Source organism: Lepus europaeus, chromosome 14, assembly GCF_033115175.1.
Source record: "Lepus europaeus isolate LE1 chromosome 14, mLepTim1.pri, whole genome shotgun sequence".
Taxonomy (NCBI): Eukaryota; Metazoa; Chordata; class Mammalia; order Lagomorpha; family Leporidae; genus Lepus; species Lepus europaeus.
In genome coordinates, this window is record NC_084840.1 from 75,181,249 (window position 1) to 75,204,884 (window position 23,636).

A 23,636-nucleotide genomic window follows, 5' to 3' on the forward strand; every position below is an offset into this window, starting at 1 on the left:
TAGGAGAGGGAGGAGGAAGAAGGATGAGATGGAGGGTAGGGTTGGAAGTATCACTATGTTTCTAAATCTGTATATATGAAATACATGAAATTTGTATACAAAAATATAGAGAAAAGAAAGATTAATAAATAATAAAAGTGCCCATCCCTGTGTCTGGGTTCTAGGGATTCAGCATCATCACAAACTTTGTTAAAGTCACGGAATACAGATTAAATTCACAGGACACATGAACTTCTCTTCCACCCCTACATGTATTTAACCTCTGTGTCAAATTGCTAATAAGATCCCCTTAGCACCATGACCATTGCCAGCTTGTCACTTGTTCTTTTCAACATTAAGAGGCCCCATGGGAGGAAGGCTGGACAGAGACAAGGAGAAGGCGTTTTGAACTGGGGAAGCTTCTCTTTTGCAGAGACCTGCTGCGGTGGGGATCATTGCCCCTGCTCTGCGAGTCTTGTTCTTAGACACAGATGCAAGCTTCTTTTCTACCACATTTCAATAGGAAACATACAATGAACATGTATTGCATCCAATCACTGGGGAGGTCATGGTGAGCCAGCTCTTTGAGGTCTGGTGGCCAATCCAACCTCCAGACCAGACTAGTTCAAGAGCTGGCAGCTTCTGTAGTATATAATCCAGTCTTGAGGCTGAACCCAGTACTTTCTTTTTTTTTTTAACTTTTATTTAATGAATATAAATTTCCAAAGTACAGCTTAGGGATTACAATGGCTTCCTCCCCCCATAACTTTCCTCCCACCCGCAACCCTCCCCTTTCCCACTCCCTCTCCCCTTCCATTTACATGAAGACTCATTGTCAATTTTCTTTATATACAGAAGATCAGTTTAGTATATATTAAGTAAAGATTTCAACAGTTTGCCCCCACATAGCAACACAAAGTGAAAAAATACTGTTGGAGTACTAGTTATAGAATTAAATAACAGTGTACAGCACATTAAAGACAGAGATCCTACATGATATTTTTTAAAATTTAATTAATTTTCTATGCCATTTCCAATTTAACACCAAGTTTTTTTTTTCATTTCCAATTATCTTTATATACAGAAGATCGATTCTGTATATACTAAGTAAAGATTTCATCAGTTTGCACCCACACAGACACACAAAGTATAAAAATACTGTTTCAGTACTAGTTATAGCATCACTTCACATTAGACAACACATTAAGGACAGATCCCACATGAGATGTAAGTACACAGTGACTCCTGTTGCTGACTTAACAATTTGACACTCTTGTTTATGGCGTCAGTAATCTCTCTAGGCTCTAGTCATGAGTTGCCAAGGCTATGGAAGCCTTTAGAGTTCGCCGACTTTGATCTTATTCCGACAGGGTCATAGTCAAAATGGAAGTTCTCTCCTCCCTTCAGAGAAAGGTACCTCCTTCTTTGATGGCCCTGTTCTTTCCACTGGGATCTCACTTGCAGAGATCTTTCATTTAGGTCTTCTTCTTTTTTTTTTTTTTTTTTTTCTTTTCCAGGGTGTCTTGGCTTTCCATGCCTACAATACTCTCATGGGTTTTTCAGCCAGATCCAAATGCCTTAAGGGCTGATTCTGAGGCTAGAGTGCTATTTAGGACATCTGCCATTCTATGAGTCTGCTGTGTATCCCACTTCCCATGTTGGATCTTTCTCTCCCTTTTTGATTCTATCAGTTAGTATTAGCAGACACTAGTCTTGTTTGTGTGATCCCTTTGACTCTTAGACCTATCAGAGCCATCAATTTTGAACTGAAATTGATCACTTGGACTAGTGAGATGGCATTGGTACATGCCACCTTGATGGGATTGTATTGGAATCCCCTGGCACATTTCTAACTCCACCATTTGGGGCAAGTCTGATTGAGCATGTCCCAAATTGTACGTCTCCTCCCTCTCTTTTTTCCACTCTTATATTTAACAGGGATCATTTTTCAGTTAAAATTTAAACACCTAAGAATAATTGTGTGTTAATTACAGAGTTCAACCACTAGTACTAGAACAACAACAACAACAACAAAAAATACTAAAAAGGATAAAGTATTACATTGTACATCAAGAGTCAGGACAAGAGCTGATCAGGTCAGTGTTTCTTATAGTGTCCATTTCACTTCAACAGGTTTCCCCTTTGGTGCTCAGTTAGTTGTCACCAATCAGGGAAAACAAATGATATTTGTCTCTTTGGGACTGGCTTAATTCACTCAGCATGATGTTTTCCAGATTCCTCCATCTTGTTGCAAATGACCGGGTTTCATTGTATTTTACTGCTGTATAGTATTCTATGGAGTACATGTCCCATAATTTCTTTATCCAGTCTACTGTTGATGGGCATTTGGGTTGGTGAATTGAGCCGCAATAAACATTAATGTGTACTTTCAAACACTTATGAGTGAGAGGACAGGCTAAGGCTAAGTCCAGTGCAGTTATCTTCTTTCTTTACAAGGGCTGTGTGTGTGTATGTCTGTGTGTGCACGCACACACGCGTGCTGGCTTTGCTAGGTTAGTATGAGGAGTGATGACATTATTTTGCCTGATGAGCTGGCATCTCAGGGTTTCAGGTGGAAATTAGAAGTTTGGAACTACTCCTACTCTGCAGTCATTAAGAGTTGGCTCTTTTTTCTACCTTCTTAATTTTTCTCAACCAAAAAAAAAATTAAAATAAAGAGGAAAAAGGATTACTGTTTTATTTCACAGGCGGTTCTGGTCTTAGTATATGACAGCACCAAAAGTCTAACCGAGGCCATTTTACTCATTTAGTGCGGTCACTGAGAGCAAACTGCTCTATAACAGTGTTGGTAATCACACACACAGTTTCCTAATCTGAACGAAGAACCAGTTCTGTGAAGCATAGGAAAAACCAGCCCAAGTACGCTCGTCGTGATCATCATGATTAGTATCTACAACCATAACGACCTAGCATTGCTGTTTCAAGTCTAGTGCAGTTCAACTTTGGCAACTGTCTACAAAATGGCAATGAGCAGATGCAGAAAAATCACAACCATAGGTAAGACACAACCCAGAAACCCATGTCCCCAGGAGAGAACTGTGCCCAAACCTCCCCCGAGCCGGTGATTTGTGAAAGAACCCTGGTGGCAGGTCTCTCTGCAAAAACAACATGGAACCAGCTAACAGTGCTTTCTAGTCAGTGACCTTAATTAACCCTTTCCACTGCAGCGTGCACTGCAGTGTTGGGGTTGCTGAGACAGATGACATGCGGTCTGTCTCCCCTTTTCCTGGTACTCCGAGTGTGGCTCATGCTAAACAGCCCCCGCTCAGCGCAGTCTGCAGCATCACCACCCGCGGGGGGTGGTCCCAGCTTCGTCTACCGCAGCCTCCCGGGCCAGGCAGCAGAGGCGCGACAAGTAGCCAGTAAGGAGTGAGAGTGGGCATGGAAGGTGGCAACAGGACTAAGGGGAGGTCGGAAGGCGCTCGGCGAGCACAGTCAGCGCGCGGCTGAACTCGGGTCCCAGAGCCGGGGATCCCGGGTCCCCCCTCGGGTGGCCCGCGGAGGCTGACGAGCGCCCCCTGGCCGGCGCCGCCCGCGGGGCGCATCCACCGAGCGCCCGGCCCGCGCCAATCCCCGCGCCACCGGAGCAGCCGCCCTCGGACCCACCGCGGCCGCGCGACCAGGTAGGACCCCCAACCTCCCGCGCCCCGCACCCTGCACCGCCGGCGGGGAGAGAGGGAGCTAGCTGCGAGGCGCCAGGACCCGGGGCGAGAAGGGCCACCCGGGTCTCCTTGGGAGCTGTTCCGGGAAGGGCTGGCGGCGGCTGCAGAAAGCAGGGGTGAGAACGAAATCGAAAAGAACCCGAGTGAAAGCCAACTTCGGGGCAGTTTTCCGCCTGGCTGCGCGTGTGCGGGTCGCGCGGGATGCTGGCGAGCTTGGTCCGCTGGAGACCGCCGGCTCCAAGAGGCGTCTCCTTCTCGCTTTTCCTCTCTCCCCTGGACTAGGGGGACAAGGGGCAAGGGGAAGAAGTTGGCATGTTTTTACACTCTTGAGAGGTGTTTTCCGTAAGTGACAGCCTGCCGGAGGAGTGTAATACCCGGTTTTCTGTGAATCCCCTGGGAAGGCTTACACTGTCCTGAAAAGACCGAGTTTGTGTTCAGCAAGCCTGGGTATGGGGTGCTCGGTCTTCTGTAGATTTTAAAAACTAATAAGCCTGGTGCTCTGCTCTCGTGGCCCTGGGGTGAGACTGTTTTCTGGTTTTGAAGCCACCTGTTCCCAACTTGTGTAATGTCTTAAGTAAAATGTCTTGGTTCTCTTCCATTCTGGAGAGCCACAGCTGTCAGTGTGAGAGGGACTGTGTAGTGCCGGGGGACTTCTCATGGGCACGAATCTGTAGGGGGAACGCACAGAGCTGCGTTGTCCTCTGGGCTGTCCTGCCATTGTGCTGGCTGGCCCTGGGGCTAATAAAAAGATCATTCACTAGCAGCGTAAGCTGATGGGGTGGGGGTGGGGGGGGGCGTGCAGTGGAGACAAGAATGAGACTCCCTCCCAGCTAGTGCTCAGTTCAAGGGGGTTGGGGGAGTGAATGCTCCGTGCCACTGGGCCTGCAAGGTGCAAGTGAGAGCACAGATCATGCCTATGGGATTTTATGAGCTCCTACAACCGGGCATCCGGCTTCAGGAGGCTCCAGTGAAAGAATCCAGAAGTCTTGTGGCTCCACTCCTGGGTCGTGTTTGAGAGACAAGCCCAATTCAGCAGGTTCTGGGTCCCACACCGCACCCCGCGCCCCAACCTTGTGATTCATCCATCTCCATTTCCCACCCACCCCCACCCCCCATCTCTGCTAACTCTCACAAAATGGCAAGCTTTACTGCGGAGGCTTAATCGCTTAAAAATGCTGTGTCTAGTGGGAAGAAGGGTGACATTTACTAATTTGGTTGCAAATTACTTTTGAAGTTTATGCACAGCTGTTTAAAACCCCACAGAGATCAGAGCCATTGTTTGATGCAGGTGTCTACCCAGAGCTCTTGTGAGTGCCTTTCTTATGCTGATTGAATGATACATATATTCAAACAGCAATAAGAAGATCTACAACCTGCCAAGTCTCAGCTGCAAACCGCCTCCAAGTTAGCGATCTGCTCTAAATCCATTTTTTTGATTGTTTGTTTTCTCTTCTCTCATCAACTTTTACTTCCGATTTCAAGAGTAACCTTTTGGCATCAGTAGTCTTTGTTTCAGGGCCCTGTGACTGTCTTCTCCACTTTTAAATTGTCAGCTTCCAGGAAGACTTGTGTGTTGTCATCCGCTTTGCCTTGTCCATTTCCGCCACCGTGCTATGGTGGCTCAGGCTGGCAAGCAGCTTTTGGGGCACTGGTTGCCTTCCAGTGCCACCTCCTATCCTGGAAACTTTCTCATTGAGTCTATGCATAGCCTACACAGTGCAATAACTGGAAAGCTGAGATCTGCTGCTGTCTCACTTCTCTTTCAGCTGTTACAGGGACATTGTTCACTTACTCACACCCAGCTCTGCTTCTCATCTTAAAGTTGCCTATCCACACTGACATTCTAGTTGTTCTGCTTAACATAGGGTTGGAGGTTCCCTGTAATAGCCCGTGATCTCTAGTCATTTTTGTAAAGATTTCTGGTCATTCTAGTACATTATTTCTTCTGTGAAAAATACTACCTTTTTCAGTGTAATGAATTAGATGCTTTTTTGAGATTCTCTGTGGATGGGGTGCAAGATTTTCCTTCAAGAATGTGAGCTTCTGGTGCAAATCTGTAACTTCAGGGATTCGGGAGCAAACCCCCACAAATAAGGCAATATTTCATGCTAATATATACTTACCTTCAAAAATAGGAATTAGCATTAGGACTTCCTACTTTTAATGTATTTAGTTATTGATTATGTTGTTTTCCCTGAAAATGTTGTTGTTACTTTTATCTAAGTTGGTGGTTTGTTAACTAAGGTATGTTTCATTTCTGGTGATTTCCTTTTGATGGGTTCTTTTTTTTAATTTCTTTTTGAAAGCAAAGTCCCCAACATCATTTAAAATGATACATTGTTATATGTCCTAGCAACAAAGATCATGTGATTTACATCACATGTGATACATATAGGTATATACATACACATAACCGTGATACATACATGTATATACATACATGCATAAACTTGATGTATATACATGTATGCATCACATGTGATTGCATACATACATATGCCCACCAGATACATACACCACTCCTACACGCACACATACAGCCCAAAATCAAATCTGTAATTAAAAGTAAAGAAATTGGTCTTGTGCTGATACACCAACTTACCATTTTTGTTTCTTTCCATTATTTTAAAGTAGTCATCTCATTTCTAAGCAGTATGCATGGACCTTAGCTTTTCCACACATATTCTTAATGCGGTAATCACGAGAAACTCATAGAAAACCATGGTGTTGAGCCACAAAGGTGAACTAAAAGGTGCTTCCTTGCAATGATGGAAACATTTTTCATTATTTTAACGTGCTGAGTATTCACAAACAAATTCTCACTGCTCTGCCATCTAAGCATATTCTTGGGGGCAGGGAGTGATATAGGAATCAGAAGTTTCAGAAAAGTGGAATAGCTCACTCAAGTCCGCAGTCATGGATTTCTGCTTTGAGATTAAGTGAGCACATATTTAAAGCTCCTTGCTTTAGCTGTGCTTCCTTCTACAGCTTGCTGTGGGTTGATGTGAACTTTTGAGTTAAGCTAACAATATTAATGATGATAATCAAAGCTAACCAAAGGAATGAAACATGAGGTTTGGGACATTGCTATATATAATTTATGGGCTAAATATTATAATCAGAATTTTCTCTATACTTGACAGACATGACTACCTCATTTAATTTTCATGAAGCCTTTAGAAATTGAGCATTTTCATTGTCATTCTCAATTTTCAGATGGAGAATCTGAACCTCAGGCAGTTAAGTCACTTGTCCAGGGCTTATCACTGCTAAGAGATAGATTAAGGTTTTTTTGACCATTAAGCAACTTGCTGTAAACCACAGTGCTGGCCCTCCCACCAATTCACTTGTTTCATTACTGTAGTAAAATACACATAACAGAATGTATCATTTTTAAGTGTGCAGCTCTGTGGCATTCAGTGTTTTCACATTGTGGGGCCAACATCGCTGTTATCTATCTCCAGAACTCTGTTCATCTTGCAAAACTGAAACTGCTTACCCATGAGACAGCTTCTGGTTCCCTTGCCCTCTGACCCTGGCAGCCTGAATTCTGCTTTATGTGTTGTACATCCAATTACTCTAGAGACCTCCCAGAAGAGGAATCATACAGTATCTGGCCTTTTGTAACTGGTTTATTTAGTTTAGCCTATTGCCTTCAAGCTTTAAGTGTATCACGACATGTGTCAGAATTTCCTTCTGTTTGAAGGCTGAGTTAATAATAATTCTTTTGTGTATAGAAATGACATTTTGCTTATCCACTCCTTGTCAATGGTTAGGTGGGGTTACCCCACCTCCTGACTCTTGTAAATAGCACTGCTATGAAGATTGGTGTTCAAGATTCTCCTTTCAGTTCTTTTGGGTATATCCAGAAGTGGAATTGGTGAATCATATGGTATTTCTATGTGTAATTTTTTTTTGGGGGGAATGCCTTAACTATTTTTTCATGGTGAAAATCTCAGTACAAGGAATCTAAATTACACAGGCATGTTTTTTTTTTTTTTTCATTTTATTTAAATGCCAGAGAGAAAAAAACAGAGAGCTCTTCCCATCTGCTGGTTTGCTCCCCCAAAGGCCTGTAATAGTGAGGACTGAGCAAGGGCAAAGCCAGGAGCCCAGAAATCATTTGAGGTCTTCTGTGAGTGTGGCAGAGACCCAAGTCCTGGAGTCTTTATCTGCTGCCACTCCTCGTGCATTCACAGGAAGCTAGATTCAAAGTGGAGTAACCAAGACTTAAACCAGGGGCTGGCGCCATGGCTCACTAGGCTAATCCTCTGCCTTGCGGCGCTGGCACACCAGGTTCTAGTCCCGGTCGGGGCACTGGATTCTGTCCCGGTTGCCCCTCTTCCAGGCCAGCTCTCTGCTGTGGCCCGGGAGTGCAGTGGAGGATGGCCCAGGTGCTTGGGCCCTGCACCCCATGGGAGGCCAGGAGAAGCACCTGGCTCCTGGCTTTGGATCAGCGTGGTGCGCCGGCCGCAGCGCGCCAGCCACAACGGCCATTGAAGGGTGAACCAACGGCAAAGGAAGACCTTTCTCTCTGTCTCTCTCTTTCTCACTATCCACTTTGCCTGTCTAAAAATCAAAAATTAAAAAAAGACTTAAACCAGGAACTCCCATATGGGTTCTGAGCATCCCAAGAAGTGATTTAGCCAATATGACAACGGCCTACCACGTAGGTGGTATTTTTCATGTGTAGCATGTGTCTGGTATCTGTTTCCCATCAACCTCCTTCCACTCAGTGGCACCACAGTGTGTTGGCATTAGATGAAGCAACTGGGTTTAGCCAGAGAGGAAACTGAGGTTTCTGAAAGCTCTTATGAGGCCAGCCTGGATTCTCACATAAGCTGAGTTTTCGGAGAACTGACCAAGGAACCTTCCTGGAAAAGCCTCTAAGCATATGTTTTTTTTTTTTTAAAGATTTATTTATTTATTTGAAAGTCAGAATTACACAGAGAGAGAAGGAGAAGCAGAGAAAGAGAGAGAGAGAGGTCTTCTGTCCACTGGTTCACTCTCCAATTGGCCGCAAAAGCTGGAACTGTGCCCATCCGAAGCCAGGAGCCAGGAACTTCTTCGATGCGGGTGCAGGGGGCCAAGCACTTGGGCCATCTTCTACTGCTTTCCCAGGCCATAGCAGAGCGCTTGATAGGGAGTGGAGCAGCTGGGATTCGAACCGGCGCCCATATGGGCGATGGCTTTACTCGCTACGCCCCAAGCATATGGATTTTGAAGGTGAATTAGACTTGGACAAGTTGAATGGTTTTTAATCAGAGCACAGACATGGGTACTTGAAATCAGAATCTGCAGTTGGAATTTCAGCTTCGTGTTGGGACTTGGGCTGAAAGTGCCACCTTCATCCTGAGAAGGGAGGGTCGGCCTGCTTGTCACATGGATGGGAAACTGTGGACCCAGTGCTAATCCAGTAGGGGCAGAGGCTGTGAGCACCTCACTCACAGGAGGAAATGGGTGTCCAGGATTCCCCCCCCCCCCCCAGTACCTCCTTCTCTCTACATTTACTCATTGAGCAAAAATTAAAAGAAAGTGCTCAGGAGTCAACAAGTCTGAGTTTCGCTGTGACCCTGCCAGTCACCAGCTGCATAGCCTCAGTTTGCTATCTGTGAAATAGGGAGAATAATGCCTACATAGGAGGGTTTGGTCAGCACAAACTGACGCATTTAGCACCTGTCCCAAAGATGGAGATAAAGCCTTAACACTGTTCACTGCCATTCCCTTCAATATGATACCTGGTTCCCTTGCTCCCATTTCAACCTTGCTGTTTAACTTGAAAGCACTGCTCTTGCCAGGAGTAAGTGTATTTCAACAGAAGGAAATTTTATATTGTGGGAATTCTGTGTTTCAATCTAGAGGTAGTGAAGGATCATGAATGTAATGAAAGTGGGATGTTGTATAACCCAGTGGCTTTCTTACCTGTGTATCCTACAGCACTCAAAGTGTGCGACCTCTGTGTGGTCAGATGCATAGTACATATTGCTCAGCCCCCAGCTTTATCATCCCTTTCTCTTGCCAGCCTCTCTCCATCTTGGTCCAGTCAACTCTATCTTTCTTCCCCAGTGTGTAATCATTAAGCAAGAGCTTGGAAGGCAGATGGGCATGGATTCAAATCCAGACTTTGCTCTTTATAAGCAGTGTCCCCTTGAGAAAACTGCTGAACTTTTTTGAATTTCTTCAATTTCCTTATCAGTGAAACAAGCATAATAAGGTGCCTATAGAGCTGATGTAGGTGTTAAGTAAAATAAGCTTTGTAAAGCATGATGCCAGCCGGTTGAAAGCATTAGATAAAACTGAACTGTTAGATGCATCTTTCTCTAAAGGTCTGATTATTGTTTTATAATCCTACAGTCTGGGGGTGGGTAGGGCAAGGGGAGGGTAAATAAGCCACCCTATTGGCTCATTGCATGCCTTTTTTGTGTGAGGTGACTGCGTCACTGCCACTCCCCAGACCATTTTGGTGAGTTGACTATAAAATGTGTGTGTGCGTGAGTGTGTGTGTGTGTGTGTGCATGTGGCATTAGCCTAGACTGACACTCTTCTGTTACAAGTGAAAAGAGCAGACCCTTGGCTGTCTTATCTGCTTTCCCATCCTCAGCCCTCTGAGCTGTTCACACTCAGAGGATGATAAACCAAGTGCTTAGAAAGTAACCTACTGCCAAGATACGGGTGAGTTTCCAATGCAAATCAAGGCCTGTGAGCTTATAGTCAAGTAAAAGAATGCTTCAGAGTTCAGGGGAGCAAGAAGCCGTGTCCTTCATGAAAGGAAGTGGACATCTCATCTTTCTTGCATTTTTCATAGGAGTTCATCTCGGATGTGTGTTCATCAATGTCAGGGCCCTAGGCTGCAGTGTCTTCCACTCTGTTCATTTGTAGGCCTCAGCTCTTTGAAAATCGGCCTCTCACAGTGTTTCTCCATCTGCAAGACACAATCCATTAGTAAGCTGTGACATGAAGTTATTAAGTGGTCACAAGCATGTCTTGGAAATGAAATAGGAGAGGAAATACTAGGGCACATTTCATGTAGGAAGAGTAATTATTTTATTAAATTTGGCATTGTGTAGTTTGGAACATAATAAATCCATTGCTTATGGCAAAGCTTGAAAATTATGGAGGTAAATTAAGCATTTAGTTCTCTATACCATTCCACTAAGTCATAGGATCACGTACGGTTGGGGCTGGAAGGAAGATTGAAAATGAAAAGGAGCACATACAGAGTCTCATGCTTGTGTATGGGGACTCAATTACTAGTAATTGATGGATGGATGGCTTACAGTTTACTGAGGAGATACTGATGTTTGCACAGGCTGAGAAACCTGACCAAGAGTCACACAACAAGTGACTAGCCTTGAATACAGGTCTCTGTGCTCCTCATTTAATGTACTTTTTATGTCTCCATTGGTTGTATTCCCAATGTTACCTGTGGGCTGTTTAGACACAGTTTCTCAGGAGTGTTACAACCATATTTCTTATTTATTAGGAAACTATAACTTTGAGATATGCCCCATCAGCTTCATAAAGAACCACCCATCAGTTAGGAAGAAGTAGTGTCTATCATCCTGACCAGAGATCTTTAGACAAAGGTAAAACCCAGCCACCCATCTCCTCTCTGAGCCATGCTGCTGGGAAGGGTGAGCCTGGTGGTGCCAAGTGCACTGTGCTTTCCTTTCTAAATCTGGGCTCACTGCTGAGTCCAGCTGCCTCCTTCTTCCAGTGTCTATACATAGGCTGATGAGTCCTACTGGAAAAAGTTATGCAACTCTACAAATCACCTTCCACAACTCCGTGATTTCCAGCATCAGCTCAGCACTCCCATTTCACCAGCTCTCAGACTTTTCCTTCGTCCACTCTCTTGCTTTGCACAGCAGTTATTCCAGATCCTCTCCTGCCACTGTCCCCTAGTCCCCAGTCCCAGCAGGCTGCCTTGCGTGCTGCTTCACTGACAAAATGGATGTTTTCTAGATAAGCATGACGCCCATCCTGTGTTCACAGGGCTACACATCTAACTTTATCCCAGTCAACTTCTCATCCTTCCCGTCTTTTACAACAACCACCATAACAAAATGCCTCACTGCTGCTTAACGTTCAACCTCAACTGGTGCCTGAAACCAGTTCTCCCTCATCCTTAGGACTCTCATTCACTTGAGTATCTCTTCTCTCACCTGTATTTTCCTTCTGTCCCTCATTACTGGCCCCACGCTCACTGCATCAAACTTGCTTAAAAAGGACCAACCTTCTGCTCCTTCCTCCAGCCACTTCCTTCCCTCTCCCTTCTCTTTACTACCAAATTCCTCCAGTTGTTCTCCACACCTTCTGCTCCGTGTCTTCACCCCACCTGACTTGACCAACGGATACTTGGCTTTCCCTGAGCTGTCCTTTGAAATCCTTCATGCTCATCCTCATTATTGCTAGTTTTTGCTCCGTTCTACCCCTGTCTTACTTGGCTTCCTGTGGCATCCTTGCTGTTAGCACTCCTGCATCTTCGGAGTATTGTCTCCCTATAGTTCCCATGAACCCCCTTCCCATTTTCCTTTCTTTCTCTCCTCTCCTTTGCAAGTTACTCCTCTCCATCAGCATGGAAAGTTGATGCTCCTCAATTTTCTCACTCCATGGGCAAACTTATCTCTGCTTGACCTTACCAATTTTAGTGTTGGAGCTGCCTAAGCGAGCACTGCTTGACCTTACCAACTCTCTTCTTGTTAACCAGGACCCAGATCCCTGCTGGTCCTCTGCTCCAGATGGATTATTGGCACATCTAATATCACATGCCCCAGACCGAATGCAACATCTTCCATATTGCTTTCCCCACTAGTTTTCCACGCCAGTGCCTTTCTATTACTAACATTAACATCACCTGTGACAGAACCTGAAATATGGGTGTTCTTGCTTGGCTCCTTCTCTTCCAACTGCATGGCTCATTGCAGACCAGGTTCTACTAGCTCACCCCCAAATACCTGCATGATCGCCCCTCCCTCCCCCACCCCCACTGTCTCTACTCTGTGTTTAGGATGTCATTCCTCTTCTAGATTCATCCCACAACCCCCCCCCCCATCTCAGTGACAGCGGGTGACAATGCTACCCCTGGAAGGGCCACTCCAGAACCCACAACTGAGCATATTGCTCCCCTAATTTACATTCTCTAGGGACTGCCCAGTGCTCTTGAGTGAAGCCCAGACTTCCTAACGCGGACAAAGAGGTTTTGATCCTTTCCTTTCCAGCCTGGGTCACTCTAGGTTCCACAGTGGCTGCATGGGCCCCTTGCCTTGTGGGCCATTCTGTCCAACCTCTGACCCTTTCTTCCTCTGGCTAATTCCTCTCTCTCTTCTTCTTCTTTTCTTTTCTTTCTTTCTTTCTTTTTTTTTTTTTTTGACAGGCAGAGTTAGACTAGACAGTGAGAGAGAGAGACAGAGAAAAAGGTCTTCCTTCTATTGTTTCACCCTCCAATGGCCACTGCGGCCGGCGCATCTCGCTGATCCGAAGCCAGGAGCCAGGTGCTTCTCCTGGTCTCCCATGCGGGTGCAGGGCCCAAGCACTTGGGCCATCCTCCACTGCCTTCTCGGGCCACAGCAGAGAGCTGGCCTGGAAGAGGGGCAACCGGGACAGAATCCAGCGCCCCAACCAGGACTAGAACCTGGGGTGCTGGCGCCGCAGGTGGAGGATTAGCCTAGTGAGCTGTGGTGCCGGCCCTCTCTCTCTTCTTAGACACCTTTTCCTCTGGAAGACTTTTCCTGATCCTCAAAATCGGGATTCGTTTTCCTTCCCCATGTTCTCAAAATACCCATGAGGTCCTCTCTGGCAAGTGCTGAGCGTGGTGCTTAGTCTGTAGCAATGAGTCAGTAATATCAGCTGATTGCCATTATTTGTTTGCTTTCAGGCTTCCCCAGTAGACTGTGCACTCCATGAGGACCAAATCTACATTGTGTATTATTCTTTATCACATCCCCAGCACTTAGTACTGTATCTGACACATAGGAGATGCTCAGTAAATACTAATGGGATTAATAAATGAGCCATAACTTTTCAAACTTGGGTTGGCTAAGGTGATGTGTGCTCAATATTAGAAGAAAAACTCCTAAGCCAGTGATTTAGATCTCTACACAACAGAATCATTATCCTCCCTGGAGCTTTGGCCTGTGAGCCTCTGCAATTACCTAGATAAGTTCTGCTACAAATCAGGGCTGAAGGTGTTGGGAAATAGTCAAAAATTCTGAGAAGTAAATTGCCATAGAAAGAGATTCCAGCTTCCCTTGCCTAAGGTTTGATTTTCTTCCTCTGCCATCCCATGGCATCTCACTTTGCAGGTCATTATAATGCCAATAACAAAAGAAAAAAAATTAGTTCAGAATGATCAGGAAGCAAAAGGTAGCATAAAAATATTCTAAAATACTTGTGTCCTACAAGCAAAAGGGTGAAGCAACAGGTAAATGTAAAATGTAGACATGCTGAGAACTCAAAAGTTACTTTAAAGAAGACAAAATATTAAAGGACAAAAAAGGTAGAATGGTGGACAGGCATTTGGCACAGCAGTTAAGATGCTACTCGGGACTCCAGCATCCCTTATCAGAGTACCTGACTCCGACTTCCTACTGATATGTTCAAGTCTGACTCCGACTTCCTACTAATATGTCATCTGGGAGGCAACAGGTGATAGCTAATGCAGTGGAGTCTTTGCCACTCATGTGGGAGACCCACAAGCAGTTCCTGGCCTCTTCTCTTGTCCTGGCCGAGAACCGCCTATTGTGGCCATTTGAGGAGTGAACTAGGGGATGAAAGATCTCTGTCTCTGTCTCTTTGCCTTTCAAATAAAAATAAATGTTTTTAAAAAAGGTCACATGTCTAAATTAAATGGTACAGGGAGTAGGAGATGGGATGGTTTGCGCGTGGTAGGGTGGTTATGGGGGAAAAACTGCTATAATCCAAAAGTTATACTTTTGAAATTTATACTTATTAAATAAAAGTTTAAAAAATAAAGACAAAAAGATTATAATGTCCTTCAGAACAAAATCATAACTCTTTTAAATTCATTGAACTACTTAAAAGTAGGAAATGTAAAAAGGCTCAATTCAAGAACTCGAGTGATAGACACCTACCCAAGATAAAATAAGTGAAAGAGATGACACTTGCAATGCCTTATTGAAAGATTTATTATTTATTTGTTTATTTGAAAGGCAGAGAGAAACAGAGACAGATCTTCCATCCATTGGTTCACTCCCCAGATGGCCACAATGGCCAGGGCTAGCCCAAGTAGAAGCCAGGAGCCAGGAATTCCATCAAGTCTCCTGGTTAGGCAGCAGGGACCCAAGTTCTTGGGCCATCTTCCTTGCCATCCCAGATGCATCATCAGGGAGCTGAATTGGAAACCCAGCTGCCAGGACTCACTGATAATAGGATACCAGCATTGCAAGTGGCACCTTAAACCACTGCACCACAAAGCAGGCTCCACAAAAAAAAAAAAAAAAAAAAAAAAAAAAAAAAAAAAAAATTAAGATAAAGAATAATGAACTATTTAGGGTACTCATCTAAGGTAGTATAGCATAAAGTGTAAAAACCAACAAAAAAGAACAAATATTTTTAAAAGATTAAAAATAAATACCAGCGATCATAAACTGATATGGGTTCCCTACAGTGAGTAAGCCACAGCTAAAACAATGCTAAACCCAGCACTGAGGTTTCTGGCTTGTGCCACAGAAGGCCATAGGAACTTCTGTGGGATTTCAGAAGTGTCATTTTCAGAGGGAAAATGCACTGTGACTCAACTGTGACGTTTCTCTCCCAGGAGGTGTTGGCACACAATCATGTGGGGACAAGCCAAGGCGTTAGCTCATTGTTGCCTGCAGAGGGAGGGTCACACTTCTGACCGAGGAAGACTCAGCATCTTCTTCCGGCTCCCCTGGCATCTGCACCCAAAGTATCCTCTTTCTTTGCAGAAATAGGAAAATATTATGGCCCCTGAAATGCCAAGCTCCTCTCACAGTCCCTGTGTTCTGTTCATGAAGACCCTTTCTCAAACGCAACAAAACTTACCCATGTTACAGTAGGCAAGTTCTTTAAAAATGTCCTTTTCTGTTGCATATTTTCCATGTCATCTATAACATCTTTACTATCTCTCTGCTGCCCTCCATGGCTCTGGGGACTTGAGATTCTCTCCAGTTCATTTCTGGAGCTCGAGCACGATGTTTTAATTCCATCACTGTCTCCAGAGTAAGCTGCACATGCTGTGTCTTCTAGCTCCTCTCTCTGTAGCTCTTGGCACAGAGCTCAGGCTGTTAGTTGAGTTCAGGAAGGTCATGAAGCCTCCACAACCAGGAAACACATTTAATTTCCTTCCAGTCATCAACATGAAGGTTTCCAAGCATGAACATCACAATTTCAGGGCCTAATCATTAATGTTGAGATCCCTAGGCCCTCTGAATTTTGGTTTTTCCATTTTCTTACAGTGAGTTTTAGGGGATTTAACTAAAAAATGTGCCAAGCTTATGGAAGCCCATGGGTGCTATGGTTCCAGTTTTGTCATATTGACCAGAAAATGAGAAAGTTGGCACTGGGGGTCTCTAGGAATCCTCCTGACACTAATATTTTGTAGGGGTCTTTTTGGTGTCCGTGTTTTTCAGTCAGACCAGGGTTTCACCTGGGCAATGAGTATAGTAGAGAAGTAGATAAACTTTAAGTACCCTAGCTATATTTGATCCATTCCATCGTAACATTGGTGAACAGCTTGTGAAAACTAGAGAATGTAACCATTAGTGGTACATGTTAATCCTTCACCAATTAAACAAAGTCCAGTCAGTCACCCAAACCCAGAAGACATTCACTGCAATTAACTTTGATTTTAGAAATTAAAATTTTAGTGCCACCACCACAACAAAATTCTGTTTTTTCTACTGAGTTGATGATGAGGGTAATACAAGAAATTTTACCAGGGGGACAGCACTGTGGCGTAGCAGGTAAAGCCACTGCCTGCAGTGCCAGCTTCCCATATGGGTGCCAGTTTGAGACCTGGCTGCTCTATTTCTGATCCAGCTCTCTGCTATGGCCTGGGAAAGCAGTAGAAGATGGCCCAAGTCCTTGGGCCCCTGCACCTTCATGGGAAGACCTGGAGGAAGCTCCTGGCTCCTGGCTTCGGATAGACGCAGCTCCGGCCATTATGGCCAATTGGGGAGTGAACCAGCAGATGGAAGACACCTCTCTCTCTCTCTCTGCCTCTCCTTCTCTCTATGTAACTTTGACTTTCAAATAAATAAATAAATCTTTAAGAAAAAAAAATTTTACCCATAAAGGACAACTTGATTTCCTGAATGGAATTCACTTCTGGAAGATAAGGTAATGATGAATCATAGACAGATAGCACCTTTTTGCTTCTAAGAACAAGAGCTCTTTCAAAGGGCCAATGCTGTGGTGTAGTAGGCTGAGCCTACACCTGTGGTGCTGGCATCCCGTATGGGCACAGTACAAGACTTGGCTGCCTCTCTCCTGATCCAGCACTCTGCTGTGACCTGGGAAAGCAGTAGAAGATGGCTCAAGTTTTTAGACCCCTACACCCACATGGGAGACCTGGAGGAGGCTCCTGGCTTTTGGTTTCGGATCAGTCCAGCTCTGGCCATTGTGGCCACTTGAAGGGTGAACCATCAGATGGGAGACCTCTCTCTGTGTGTCTCTTCATCTCTCTATCTATAACTCTGTCTCTAGAATAAATAAATAAAATTTTTTTACAGAAAAGAACACTTTCAGTTCTTCTGCGTGAGTCATTAAAAAATTGAGATATATTTTATTTGGGACATATATATATATACCCCTGTCCCGAGGGGTAATATATTTTTTAAAGATTTATTTATTTATTTGAAAGGCAGAATTACAGAGAGGCAGAGGCAGGGAGAGAGAGAGATCTTCCATCCACTGGTTCACTCCCCAAATGGCTGCAATGGCCAGAGTTGAACGATGCGAAGCCAGGAGCCAGAAGCTTCTTCCAGGTCCCCCCAATGCAGGTGCAAGGGTCCAAGCACTTGGGCAATCTTCTACTGCTTTTCCAGGCTATTGCAGAGAACTGAATGAGAAGTGGAGCAGCTGGTACTCGAACTAGCGTCCATAGGGGATGCCAGCACTGCAGACGGCAGCTTTACCCACTATATCCAGCGCTGGCCCCAAGAGGGATAATAGTAGCCATAAAAAACCCTTTATAGGAAAAACTTTACTTTGTCCCTTAGATATAATGGAGCCACTATTAGATAATTTTGTTTTTAAAAAAGATTTTAGTGTTGCTGACAATAAATCAGTGAGAAGTAGCTTGCCTAATTTCAGATTCCATGGCAGAAACCACTTTATATTTGCCAAGGGCATGGCACAGTAACCTTTAAAATTGTTCCCTCCACTGACAGAGAGAGAGAGAGAAAGATTTCACTACTGGGATTCTTTCCTAATTCCCTGACATTGAGATTTACTAATATTTAGAGTGTACCTGTGATTAAAAGTTCTTCAGGAAAGTTAAGTATCTGAATAAGAAGAAAAGCTACTTTATTATTTGTTAAAATAAATCAACTTGCTTGACCAAAAAGGCTAATATTGCCAAGCATAAGTTAGCACTTTTTTTTTTTTAGAAATTAATGAAATAAACTTTTCTATTAACAGTTTCTCCTAATTGGAGCTGGATGGCAGAAGAAATGACAACACACAGCATCACACTTGAATTTTATTATTTCAGTAGAAATGAAAGGCCAAAAGCCAACCGCTTGTCTTCAGAGAACAGACTGGTAGTATTAAGAGTAGATGGAATATGTATTTATTGACATACATAAAATTAATTTTTCCTAGAACCCTTCAATTCCAAAAAAATATTGTAGGTATAATTTTTAAGGATATATTTCTTTATTTGAGAGGCAGATATACAGACAGAGAGAGGGAGAGACAGAGGGGTCTTTCAGCTGCTAGTTAACTCCCGAAATGGCTGCAATGGCCAGAGCTAGGCCGATCCAAAGCCAGGAGCCAGGAGCTTCTTCCATGTCTCCCATGTGGGTGCTGGGGCTCAACACTTGGACCATCTCCGGCTGCCTTCCCAGGCCATTAGCAGAGAGCTGGTTGAGAAGAGGAGCAGCCGGTACACAAACCAGCCTCCATATGAGATGCCAGCACCATAGGCAGAGGCTTAGCCTACTACACCACAGCGCTGGCCCCTGTAGGTGTATTTTTATGGGAAAAAAAATTCCAAGGCTTTACATCTAAATCTTTAGACCTAAAGATCCACTCTCTATTCAAGTTCTATTCTATCTCAAGACACCCAGCCCTAGAGCTAAGAAGGCAAGTTAGTAAAGAATCATTAAACATTCTGCAGGTTCCAAAAGGAAAATACACATCTGTTTGGATGCTTGTTTTAAAACTATGCCTAAGAAAATTCTAACTGAACTCCAGGGAATTTTAATCCAGGCATCTCATTTCCTTAGCTTTTTGCAGGATAGAATCAGAGGATTACATTTTCTAAGGGCCCCTTTTTAAAAAGCTTAAGCCCTAATCAGTTAAGTGTGACATTGGCTTGAAGGGGGATTTGGTAGCAAGAAATTAAGGATGAAGTACAGCTGATATATACTGACTGTGCATCGATGCTAGTGCCCTTAAGTTGTCAGGGATGCATGGTGTTAAGGACTCTATGTACACTTATTTGACACAGAGAATTACCTTGGGTCTCAATCCCTGGGGAACAAACAGCCCCCAAACCCAGTGGCTTAGTGCAACACTACTGTATTTGCTCACGGTTCTATGGGTCATAGACACCAGTTTGCCCCCGCTTGGTGCTTCTTCTCTTTAGGGTGCCCTCTACCCACCCACCCAGGTTTATCAAGAGGTAGCAGCCAGACCTGAGCTGGGATCATTTAACGCAGATGGCCTGTTGGTAGGTTTGGCTAGAAGGCTGGGACTGACCTGCCCTCTCTACTCTCCGTGTGGCTTCTTTTCATAGGGATTCCATCCTAAGAGCAAGGCATACAAGCTCACAAATCAAAAAACTCAAGTCTCTCAAGGCCCAAACAAGGAAGTTACCCAGCATCTCTTCTGCTGAGATGTACTGGTCAAGATAGGTCCCAGGGGAGGAGCAGCAGACTGTAACCCTGGTGGTCATGGCAGAGTAGCATTGCCAAAGCATGGGTGTGGTGAGCCAAGCTGTTGCAGTCATCTTTGGGAACAGCCTTATTGACAGGATAGCATTAACATAAAGGTGGTCTCACTTATTTTCTAAGAGTAGGCCTCTGTTCTTACTCTCTATGCAGCTGATATAATAACAGTTTTACTCAGACAAAGATCGGATCACTGCTGTTTACTTTAAAACTGGTTGCTCTGTACCACCCACAAAGTGGAATCCAGACCCTTTGCTAGACTTTCAGGATCATTCCCTGGCTGTCTCTTGCCTTCCAGATCCTATCACTCAAGGCTTTGGTTCTTGAGTACCATGTAGATCCCTCAAGACCCCTTGCATTGGCACAGCTCTGCATCAACTTGCAGGCCCAGAGTACGTTTCTTCCCATTTGAATGGTCACTTTTCTAACTCTGGAGATGTCCCCTCCTCTGTGAAGGCTTCCCAGTCTGCAGCAAGGTGCCTTTACTCTCTGTGCTGTGACGTCCTGCCCCAGAGCTATCTCAGCACTCCCTCTGTGGGCTCCTGGAGGGGCAGCCCAGCTCTTGCCTGTAGCAGAGTTCCCCTGTAACAAGATCTTGGTGAATATTTATTAAGTGTCCGTTTAGCATAGGCAAATGACAGAGTGGCAGAGTGCCTGGGGGGGAAAGACCAGAAAACCCCAAACAGGAAGAAAGTGGGTGCAGTGAAGAGAGTCAGAGCTGTGGATGAACTCAAAGCCAGGCCTGCCACTGTGAGAGTGGAGAATCAGAACGCTCTAGGTGAACGCAAGACAAGAGAAAGCACAACAGAAACTCTGATTCGGTGTAAGAGAAATGTGGCTTGTGTCAAGGCTAGAAGTCACGAGAGAAGGAGCAATGAGAAGATAGGTTGGCCTGAGGCCGGTGCTGTGGCACAGTAGGTTAATCACCTGCCTGCGGCACTGGCATCCCATATGGGTGCCAGTTCTAGTCCTGGCTGATCCTCTTCCAATCCAGCTCTCTGCTATGGCCTGGGAAAGCAGTAGAAGATGGTCCAAGTCACTGGGCGCCGGCACCCACGTGGGAGATCCAGGAAGAAGCTCCTGGCTCCTGGCTTCGGAACGGTGCAGCTCTGGTCGTTGCGGCCATTTGGGGAGTGAACCAACGGAAGGAAGACCTCTCTTTCTGTCTCTCCCTCTCACTGTCTGTAACTCTACCTCTCAAATAAATAAATAAATAAAATCTTTTAAAAAAAAAAAAGATAGGTTGGCCTAGCGGCAGAGCCAGGCCATAGGTTGTGGAAGGAGCACGCTCTGTAAGGCAATACTGACCTGCAATCAAAAGGCAGGGCAGCCAGCGTCCACACCAAGCAGAGCCTCACACCTGCAGATGCCAGGCAGTGCTGAGCCGGTGACTTCCCTGCCCCAGGAAAGGACGAGGGATGCTGGACAAAGTAAAGTTGCTTCTAGGGAGACCTGTGGGACTCCCCCTCTGAAAGTTGTCCTTGGTTTCTTTTGATTGAATGGAGGCAAGGTGGCAGCTAAGATTCAAACAAGAAGCACTCTCCTGGAAAGACCCTGTAGTTTCTTTTAAGAAACTAACTTTAAAGGAAGTAATTGTGGGAAAATATTTTTCCACTGAATATTGGGAGAAGAAAGTATGGTTGTTGTTCTTTTGACTCTGAATATATGATAATTATAGTTAATAGGTCTTGGGCCTTTTCTGAATGCCATACTGTTCTTATCCCTTTATATCCGTGAACCTGCTTAATGCTTGTAAGAACCTTGGAGAGAGGTCCTTTGCTCATGCTCAGTGTACAGATGAAGAAACTGAAGCGTCACGGAGCCACTCAGAGACAGAGAGAGAATTTGCATGCGGCAGTTTGATACATGCTTTGAGATCTATATTCTACTTTCCCAAGCCCGATTTGGACAATGTGCTCTTATCTCCTGATTCCTTTTTAGAAACACTACCTGGCATTGGTATTAATTCTGAGAAGTGAGCTTTGAAACTTCCTTCCCTCTTTGTCCCTTCACTGCTGTTTGGGCACATATTTCCTTGTTTCATTGCTCGTTTTCATATCAGAGAAAACTGTTCACTCTGATTTGGCCCTGTCCTCCAGCTGGGAGCTCTGCTTTAGAGGGAAGCTAGTTTTCTGGATTTGTCTAGCATGTTCCCCACTGGGCACTGGAGGGATGGTCTCTGTATGGAATCACCTGGAAATCCCTCTGGGTGTTTAAAGAGACTTGGGAAAAACTTGTCCCACAAGGGAAAGCATGAGAGGAACAGTAGAGATTGCTGCAGTGGGCTTCTGTGGGTTCCATCACCCCCAGGTGCTTTATAGAGTTTTGTGGATGTAGAATTGGAAGGACGGGGCCCAAAGGATGAGGGTGTTCTGTGGTCCCCCTTTCTGCCTTGACTCTGACCGTCCACCTCAGTCCCAACTCCTTTCCTGCCCTGCGTGTTTCCTTTCCAGTGTAGCCAGATACCAGATTCACTGCTGTGTTTCAAGCCTACATTACTATGAATAAAAATACCTATAGCTTAGGGAAACCTGTAAAATCTAGTCTACAATCTTTTTTTCTTTTCTTTTTTTTTTATAGGCAGAGTTAGACAGGGAGAGAGAGAGACAGAGAGAAAGGTCTTCCTTCCATTGATTCACCCCCCAAAATGGCTGCTATGGCCGGCGCACTGCACCAATCTGAAGCCAGGAGCCAGGTGCTTCCTCCTGGTCTCCCATTCGGGGGGCAGGGCCCAAATGCTTGAGCCATCCTCCACTGCCTTCCCGGGCCACAGCAGAGGGCTGGACTGGAAGAGGAGCAACCGGGACAGAACCAGCGCCCCAACTGGGACTAGAACCTGGTGTGCCGGTACTGCAGGCAGAGGATTAGCCATTTACTTTTTTTTTTTTTTTAAAGGTGAAGTTGCAGAGGGAGAGGGAGAGAGAGGGAGGGAGAAAGGGAGAAGAAATCTTCCCCCTGCTGGTTCAATCCCCAAATGGCCGCAATGGCCAGAACTGGGCCTATCCTAAGCCAGGAGCCAGGAGCCAGAAGCTTCCTCCAGGTCTTCCACATAAGTGCAGGGGTCCAAGGTCTTGGGCCATCTTCTGTTTCCCTAAGCCATAGCAGACCTGGATTGGAAGTGGAACAGCTGGGACTCGAACTGGCACCTGCAGGTGGTGGCTCTACCAGCTATGCCACAGCGCCAGTCCCTCTATTCTACAATCTTAATCCATCCTCTGAACTTCTAAAATCTCAATTCTCAAACTGTCACTACTTCCTCTTTCAACTTTCCTCTTTTCTTTCTTTTTCTTTCACCAGCTCTTTTAATTCATACAATAAGCAGATTAAAAATGGCAAAATATATCATATCAACACAAATACATACAAACACCATGTAACTTTTAAGAGCTGATAAGAGGAAAGTTTAATTAAAAATGAGTGGGAAAATGCAGGCAGATTAATATTCTTAATTAATAAATTTGAATTAAACTTTATGAGGTTATTTTAAATTAGAAAAATAATATATTTTTTATACTGTGAACCATAGTTAAATTACTTTAAAAAAGATTTAGTTACTTGAGAGGCAGACTTAGAGAGAGAGGGAGAGACAGAGAGAGATATTTCATCTGCTGGTTCATTCCTCAAATGGCTGCAATGGCCAGGCTGGGCCAGGCCAAAGCCAAGAGCCAAGAGTCAAGAGCTTCTTCTAGGTCTTCCACGTGGGTGTAGGGGCTCAAGCACTTGGACCATCTTCTGCTGCTTTTTCAGGCCATTAGCAGGGAACTGGTTGGGAAACAGAGCAGTTGGGACACCAACAGGCACCCATATGGGATGTTGGTGTTGCAGGCAGTGGATTAACCTGGTACTCCACAACACCAACACCAACTTAAATTAC

General features: G+C 44.8%; 1 protein-coding gene across 1 annotated transcript in view; it reads left to right on the forward strand.

The window, feature by feature from the left end:
* The first annotated feature begins 3,560 nt into the window (after positions 1-3,560).
* The window catches only part of PRKCQ (protein kinase C theta), a 145,912-nt gene continuing 125,836 nt past the window's right edge, over positions 3,561-23,636 (forward strand). The window contains exon 1 of the mRNA XM_062211424.1: positions 3,561-3,623. The gene's annotated coding sequence lies outside the window, so the exon portion shown is untranslated. The remainder of the gene's footprint in view (positions 3,624-23,636) is intronic.